Consider the following 9,272-nt stretch of genomic DNA (forward strand, 5'->3'; position numbering starts at 1 on the left):
ATAGGGAGCATAAAGGAGTTGATGACTTTAATTCTACTCGGGAAGGGAAGAAGCACATACTCCCAACTTCGCATCTTGGTCCTTACTTTCTCCCTAACCCAAAGGAATCTTTGCTTGTGATGGGTGATATCCACCCCTAAAGGGGCTCCCAAGTGCAGGAAGATCTCCCCTATTGCTTTCTTTATTCTAAACTTGCACTCCAAAGGAAACCAAATAATATGTTGTACACACATTTGTAGTAACAACGTATCAAATTCCCTTGCATTTCTTACTACCCAATCTTTCCAATTCACCCCACCACTACTTCTACACCATGTAACTTCACAAGCAGGTTGTCGTGATCCTTCACTTTGTCCTTTGAGAGAGGAAGCCCTAGGGTAAAGGGGCCAATAACGAGACGGGAGCCAATACTGAAACAACTTCAAATTAAACATCAAATATCTTTAAGAATCTTGATAATCTTGATGCAAATAGCATTGGGAACGTGGAGTGCATTAGATGAGCTATCTTTTCATGGCACTTTTGTTCAAAACAAATCATTCTATCCTAAGATCGAATCATTTCTATTTAAAATGTCCCACTATTAACTCCTACCTTTTAAAGGTTCTAATACTGGCCCCTTTACCCTAGCTAAGAAAGGTTCTAAATACAAGCTCGATAAATGAAGTGTTGCATTTAGGATCCGCCTTCTTGCCCACCCCCTCTGCATACAATTGATTTGCATTGGTGCTCTTATGGCACATTAGATGGCCACCAAATATTGGCTCCATTCCATAGTTTCAATAGGTGGAATCTCAACAGATGCCATAGCGCAAGCTTCTCGCAACACCACAAGGATACTAAAATGAGCATGCAGCAGTGAGACTCGAATTCAGCTGTGCAGGTAGAGAAGGCTTACAAACTCTTTACACTAACCATGCTATTCTGTCCATTTCACTCACCCTTAAGCAAAGCCTTTACTTTAAAGCTTGTAGTTCAACGTCATCTCGACATGTGGTTATTCCCCCTGCCATACTCGTCTCTATTGAGCGTTGACCTACCTGCCTCCTCGCGCCAACTGCTGTTGCATCAACTGTGTGTTTTTGCCATGCTCCCCTCTTGGCGTCGCCCCTAGCTCACCCACCACTTGGACCCCCTTTTCCTTTAATTTCACAAAGAGGGCATCTTGTCATATTAACACTCGATGCAACCTATATGATGCGCTAGTGCTCCTAGGTAAAAATTTAAGGAGGAAGCGTGAACTAGCATCAACGGATATTACTTGCATTGGGTGCAAAAACGATACTGTATAGCCGGTTTCGTGGAATGGGAGCAAATATAAGGTTTACGCAGTGTAGTGGTTATTAGTTGCGAGCCTTCGCTTGAAGAGAAAGGCAAAGCAGACGTGCAGTTTTAAGCAACGACGTGCATCCGGCCAAGAAGAGCCTTCTGCTTTCGGACAACCTCTCTCTCTCTCTCTCTCTCCCCCCCAAATCCTTTCCTTCACAAACGTAGCATTCAGGCTCGCTGTACATATCCATACCAGATTAAGCAATCTGCGCTCGCGCTCACACACAAATGGCCGCCCATTTCTACCACCCTCACTCTCATATACCATTTCTCTGTCTACCACCCTAACGCTGATTCACACACACGAACGGCCGCCCATTCCTATCTCGCATGCGCCAATTTCTTCCCGCTCCCCCGCACACACACATCCGCTCTCTCTCTGTCTCGGCTATGGTGTCCGTGCTTTAATTCACCTGACGCTCTCAATGACCAGGGCTCGTAACAGAAGGCGCAGGGTTCCTCTTCACCCCTCTACAACCGGGAGCTTTCATCCCATCAAGGTCGACTCCAATGAAGCTGCTTGCAAAATCGACGGATCTGTTGAAAAGGGCGCGTCTATGGCCGCTGACGATCACCGTAGCCATTATGCCGCTAATGCAAGCAATCAGCGGCTGGAAGAACCCCAGATCGGAAAGAAGGACTTAAACGGACGACGATCGCCAGGCCACATCAGTCCGACGTGCCCTCACCATGACCATCACCATCATTTTCATCAGCACCACAAAAGGGAGGGCAAAGACGGCTCTGATCTTCGAAAAAACCTAGTTCCAAAGCATTCCGTTGCAGAAAATGGAAAATCGCCCTCTAAGCCTCAAGAATACACTCCTTACATGGCTGCAAGGGCCAAGGAACTCAAAGAAGAAGGCAACCGTCTGTTTCAGAAGAAGGATTACTCAAGCGCCATGGATCAATATGAGCTCGCCCTCAAGCTCACCCCTCCTGATCATCCTGATCGTGCCATCTTCCACAGCAACCGTGCGGCCTGTCTCATGCAGATGAAGCCTATCAAATATGAGGATGCCATACATGAGTGCAACCTTGCCCTCCGTGCCCACCCTGGCTTCCCCCGTGCCCTCTTACGGCGTGCCCGCGCATTTGAAGAAACAGGAAAGCTTGAACTTGCACTTGAGGACGTGGAACTTCTTCTTCAAGGAGATGTGAGCCATCCTGATGCTGTTGAAATGGCCCGGAGAATCCGCCTGTGTATAGAGAATGATGGTATTGAGCCTGAGCAAGATGATCAAGGTACACAGCCCACACCCACATCTCCATCTGATGAGAGAACTGCAGAAATGCCAGCTAATGCAAGAATTGAGTCCAGAGAGGCTCCTTCTGTCTCAATCCCTGTATGTAATGAGGAGATGGAAGTTAACACATACAATGAAGATGATGATGGGACAGTGTTGACACCAGTCCCTTCATCCCGCCGAATGCAAATACCACCAAAACCCTCTTCACAGCAAACACGATTTCAACCAACGCCCCATACTCCTTCACACGAAGCCTTATTGCATACTCCTCCGTGTGAGGATTCACTAAGAACCGCCCCTGTTGATTCCAGTGATGCTAATAACCTACCCCCTTTTGATCCATGTAAATCAGAGTCTTTAAAAAAGGTGATTCATCAGGATAGCATTCAGATTCTACAGCTTGATGACAAAATTCCCCACATGCGTCCCTTAAAGTTAATCTATGATCATGACATTCGGCTGGCAGAAATGCCTTTAGATTGCAAGTTTGGTGACCTGAGAAAGCTGGTTAGAGAGAGGTTCCCTTCATCAAAGTCAATACTCATAAAATACAAGGATGCTGAGGGTGACCTTGTCACAATCACGAGTACACATGATTTGAGGCTTGCAGAGGCAGCAGCCGCCATTGAAGCTGCAAGCAGAAGTTTTCGGATGGCAAGCATCGGCCCCTTTCCGCAGGGTCAGGATAAAGAAGACTCTGCTATTGGATTGCCTGTGGTACCCTCTACCTTGGATCAGTTAAGGCTTCATGTGATGGAGGTCCCTGCAGATCAAGAGCCCCATGACAAAGAAGAGATTTTGATGGTCAAGGCTGATGACTCTGCAGTTTCTAGAGATATCACGGAGAAGACAGAATCACCTGATAGCAAGCTTCTTCTCAATGAAGAGGCAAAATCAAAGGGAAAAGAGGACTTTGATAAATGGCTTTTAGACTTTGCACAGCTTTTCAGGTCACATCTGGGAATAGACCCCAATGGGCATATTGATCTTCATGAGAGGGGAATGGAGCTCTGTGCAGAAGCATTAGAGGAAGTTGCAAGTACTGAGGAAGCACACAAGCTTTTTGATCTTGCAGCTTCCAAGTTTCAGGAAATGGCTGCACTCGGTTTTCTAAACTGGGGAAATGTTTATATGTGTGCAGCAAGGAAGCAGTTACCTCATGATGATAGTGAAGATAGTGAATTGGATTTTTGCGATAGGCTGCAAGCAGGGTTCGATTGGGCACAGGCCCAATATGCCCTGGCAGAGCAGAAGTTTGCTGAATCGATACATGTGAAGCCGGATTTCTGTGATGCAATGCTTAGTTTGGGTCAGAAGGATTTTGAGAGTGCAAAATTACACTGGTCTCTTGCCATAGCAAAGCAAATAGATCTAAGCAGTTGGGATTCATTTGAGATGTTGAAGCTTTTTCATAAAGCCGAGAAGACAATGGAGGAAGCAGCAGATTTGGTAGAAATGCAAGAATGCAGTACCAAGGAGATCAAATCTTCTGCTGAAGAGATGGAGGATGCTGGTAAATCTCAAGGCAATGGTAATGCTGATCGAGCTAAGTCGACTTTTGGACAAGATGTAGCTTTAAAAGCGCAGGTTTATCTATTTTGGGGAAATATACTGTATGAGCATTCGCAGGTGGTGTTCAGGCTAGGACTTCCATCTTGGAAAGAGCTGCTGGATGCTGCTGTAGAGAAATTTGAAGTCGCTGGAGCCTCTCCTTTGGATGTCTCAACAGCCTTACAGAAGCATCTCTCTAACTCTGCGGTGTTCTTGGAGGCAGCGGAAAGGATTGGTCAGGAAGAGGGTCCTAATGATGAGAAGGACAAGGTAGATAATCCCGTAGAACCTGCTCAAAAGGTTGTTGTCCATGACTTCTTAGCTGAAGATGACAACACAACTGAGAGGGAAATGACCAGCAATGATGATCGGATTTTTGATGACATGATTGCGTTAGAGCATTAAGTGGACATGTGCTCGCATGATTGTGTTTGAGCATACTAGTTTGACATTGGCAAGGATGAGGATCAGAGTAATGATGGGAAGAACATTGCAAGGGATGTGGGTGATGTAGACGGAAGGCATCCTGTAGAGGTTTGGCTGTAAGAAAGTAGAGAAGCTGAAAAACAAATTATATACATTCATTTTTGTGTACAGAAAGGGGGTTTTGATGTAGGCCGATGTACAATATCTCAGAGGTTGTGGTAGAAAGAAACCTTTTTATTCTTCTTAAGATTTTTTGTTCGATTACATCCACTTCATGCATCGATGTTTTCAAGGTTTCTTTATACCTAGGCAGTAGCTGCAAGTACTACTGTGGTCGGATATCTACCTTTGAGGATAGCCTCAGTCTTCTTCCATACAAGCAAAGGTTTTCCTGTATCGCAGTTATTTCTATATTGTATCCTGATTGGCATGCTGGTTATCAGAGGCTATGCTGGAATCTGTATCTTATGTCCAAAGATCCCTTTTACATGGTGTCTCCCCTTTGTTTCAATGGGAGCACAACTTGGAAAACCTTGTTTATGGGTCTCTAGCATTTGTAAAGTGAAAGTGTTGGGTGAATAAAGAGAAAGTTTAGATGAATTCTGGCATTGAAGTACATAGTTTCTGTGGTTCAATTCTCTTTCCCTCTTTGGCTTTTTGCTTTTCTATCTTATAGCTCTGAGACGGGAGTGCCTCATCATTTTTGTGCAATGTGTTCGCTACTTTCAACTTTGAACAAGGTGGATAGGGGCAATAACTATGATATGCAAAATATGTCAAAAAGTGTTGGACGGTATGGGTAATCCTTGCGGTATGAAATGAAAAATGTGGTATTTACCAAATACAAACAGTACATATATGATAACATATACATGCATTAATGCATGTAAATGCACATGCATTTACACAGACAAGCATATATACATTCTGGCATATGCATGTACATAGATACTCATGCATGGATCCATGTACGCATTTTTTGTGTGTATAAAAAACAACCACGTACTGGATACAAGTTTAGTATTTGTTGTAGAGTATGGCAAGATTGAGAAATACACGTTTGGAATGCAACCTGATTTTGAGCAGTTGCAATACTGCCCGCTTAAAATTGACTCCATCATTTGCAGTTTCATGGGAAGGAAGACATACATGGGAGCTGAAACTGGCCATTCATCATATGTGTACTTACAAGCTCATTTGTTGTTGCCAATGATGAACTATAGAATCACTATACAAAAGGATTAAGCATGAGGGGAAATAATTTATTAAATATGTTATAATCAATGGGCCTTTTACAGGTTTCGCGTGCCATTGATGATGGATGCAAGTGTCCCTCCCTTGCAGAGTCTTTTGTCATTTCCTTTGGCTCTTAGGGAAGAAGTGAGTGGCCAAGGGGAGAAACTTTCAGGTTTTGTGTTTTTAGCCACTCCCAGAATCCATTCCCCCGTTATATCTACTAACATAATATGGCGGAAGGGTGAGCCCTTTACACGTGTTGCAATCTGCGATTTGAAAGCTAAAGTCCAAAACAAAAACAAGCCCTTCTGCACACGATAAAGAGGGAGAGAGAGGGAGAGAGAGAGGCTCCCGAAGGCGGCCGGCCGTACTATATAGTATAGATGGATGCAATTTTCCCAACAAAAAAAATAAATTTTGGATACTTTGATCTTGCAAACTGGACTATGCACCAAATATTTTGACCTTCCTGATAAATAAAAAACTTTGGATGTCATTTCACACCAAGTTTTGCAAAGTCCAAAAGAAGTTAGAAGATTGTCCAGGAATGTTGTACACGACACGACAAGTAGTGGCTCAAGATCATTAAATAAGCAATGCAAGTGAGGAAATAGTCCATGATAGGATCACGGCCCTCCCCTTCTCTACATTGTTTCTTCTTGATGATGCCCTCTCTTTCTCTACCTTGTTCCTCCGTGCTGATAATAGGAGACCTTCTTGCTCATGAACAACGATGGGAGGAGAGCCCTTAGTGACAATGGAAGGATTGCCGTCTTCCTCTTCACCTTGTTTCTCCTGAACCACAATGAGAGGAGGTTCCTCTCCATCTCCGCCTTGTTTCTCATCAGTGATGATGAGAGGCTTGCCAACTCCCTGCTGGCCTTGTTGCTCCTAAACTAGTTGGGGAAGAGGACCCTCTCCATCTTTGCCCTCTTTCTCTTCAGTGGATATAAGAGGCTTGCCGGATCCCTCTTGGCCCTATTGCTATTTGTTTACGTGGGAGGATGTATGATGGGAGTGTTGTACTTGATCTATGATGGGAGTGGGGCATGATATTGGGGTGCTCCATGATTATGTGGGGATGTGCGCAGGCAGAGAGAGAGAGAGAGAGAGAGATTGAGATTTAAGGAAATGAAACTTTAAAAATGGCTTTAAACTTTGAATTTTAACTTAAACAACGAAAAAATTTATTCTCTAGAAATTGGCCATAAATAGCAATGTATACATTCAATTGTTGAGGCTCACTTGAAACCATACTGCAGGATGAGTAGCTAATTCATGGTTAAAGATGTCGAGGCTCACTTGAAACCATACTGCAGGATGAGTAGCTAATTCATGGTTAAAGATGAAGACATAGTCAAAGCGATTATATTTTTCCAAAAGGTAATACACTTTGGGATGTTAAATAGGTTGCAAGGCCAGAAACTAAAGTCAATGAACATTTTTTTAGAGATACCTAAAGCCAATGGTCGTACCATTAGCAATCTAGGTGATGATGTTAATGAAGCTGCCTAATGTTCGATGGAGGAATACCATGCATGTGGACTATTTACAAGTATGTGAAGAATCTTTGAGTCTGAAAGAAGATGCTTGTAATGATGCGATAATTGCATAGGATACTATAGACATATCATATGATACATATGAGTATGAGCAAGAGCCTCAGTGTATTGCAAAATATGTGAGTGCATATGATGATGATGCAAAGCAGGATGAAGATGATGTTATTTGTGAGTTCGTCTGTTGTGCGGAATGCATGCCCGGTGCAGTATGCGGTGCAGTGCATGCATGAAGGGGAAGAAGGAGAAGGAGTGTAAGGTGTGTGGGTGGAGCAACACTCAAAGTGAGTTGCCCCTTATTCTTTGTATATGTATAAAGCAATAAGGTGGTCAGTGGGCGGGCGCCCATAGCTTGGGCAGTCGGGCAAGACACAAAGGTCTTTACCTTATCATTATTGATATTTTCCTATGTACTTTGTATGTGTATAATTTGACATAAATGATACCCCTACTAACGAGAATGCCTATTTAGTCAGAGGGTGTGTAGATATTATAGAGCGACGATGGGTTTCCAAATGACACATGTATTTTTGAAGAAATTCTAATAGAGGACTTGTGGATATATAAGTCTATATGTAGGGATTATGCTCCAGGACCAAGGAGCATAGGAGAAGGTATCAAGGGAGATTCTACCCCTATGCTTTGTGTAGAGTTGTTCAAGGCAAGAATTTATATTTTTTTGGTAGACAACGATAATGTTCATGTAAGAAACTAGGCAACTAGGCTCTCTTGGATCCTCCTCCCAACCTCCCTTTATAGGTGGGCTCCTAGCCCCTTGCCCTAGACGGATCCCCTCTCCACACTGCCTAGCCCGGGCCCGTGGCTGTAGTCCTTGCCTAGCCTAGTTTTGGAGTGAGAAGGATCCCTCTTTTGAACATGGCTCCACACTTTGGAATATGTTTCATCTTGCTCATATTTGCCCTTGAGAGGATCTAAAAATTCACTACGAAGTTCCGTGAACAATAGCGAATTGATCTCTGGCATTCGACTGAGAGCATCTGCCACTATATTGTATCGGCCTTTGCGATACCTTAACTTGGCGTCATATTCCAGAAGGATCTCAACCCACTTGGCTTTGTGACCCTTTAAATCTGTTTGTTGTGTAAACCATTTGATGCTTTCATGGTCAAACACAATCTCGAACTGAGCACCATACAAATAGTGACGCCATGTCTTTAAGGCAGACACTATTGCATAGAGTTCACGATCGTAAGCAGAGTAATTCTGCTGAGCTGCATCCAGCTTCTTACTTTCAAATGCAATTGGCCGTCCGTCTTGTAACAGGACTGCTCCAATAGCACAGTCACTGGCATCCGTTTCCAAAACGAATGGTTTCAAAGGATCGACAATAGCTAGTATATGAGCTGTAGCTAATGCATCCTTGAGTGTTTCAAAACTGTGCTGTTGAGCGGAACCCCACCGAAAAGACTTACCTTTGCCTTTTAGTTGGTCCGTCATAGGTACAGCAAGGTGAGCATAGTTTTTAACGAACCTTCGGTAAAAAACCTGCAAAGCCTAAAAAGATATGTAATTCTTTCAGATTTTTAGGAGGTGGCCATTGCCGGATGGTATCCACTTTGGATTGATCCATGTATAGGCCATTAGCTGAAATGACATGCCCTAAATAATGAATTTCTTCTTTGAGAAAATCACATTTAGATTCCTTGGCATATAACTTGTTTGCTCGTAACAACTCAAACACCTGCCTGAGATGTTGTAATTGCTCTTCTTCAGAAGCACTATAAACTAGAATGTCATCGAGGAACACAATGACAAATTTGCCCAGATATGATTTCAAGACACTATCCATAAGTGTCATGAATGTTGCGGGTGCATTGGTTAACCCAAAGGGCATCACCAAAACTCATAATGTCCAAACCGTGTTCGGAATGCCGTCTTAGGTACATTAGTAAGCCGAATA

General features: G+C 43.4%; 1 pseudogene; it reads left to right on the forward strand.

Annotated features, from left to right (window-relative positions):
- Positions 1-1,437: 1,437 nt before the first annotated feature.
- LOC147438105 (protein CLMP1 pseudogene) lies at positions 1,438-5,156 on the forward strand (annotated as a pseudogene).
- Positions 5,157-9,272: the final 4,116 nt, after the last annotated feature.

This window comes from Adiantum capillus-veneris, chromosome 17 (genome assembly GCF_014529385.1).
Source record: "Adiantum capillus-veneris isolate H3 chromosome 17, ASM1452938v2, whole genome shotgun sequence".
Lineage (NCBI taxonomy): Eukaryota > Viridiplantae > Streptophyta > Polypodiopsida > Polypodiales > Pteridaceae > Adiantum > Adiantum capillus-veneris.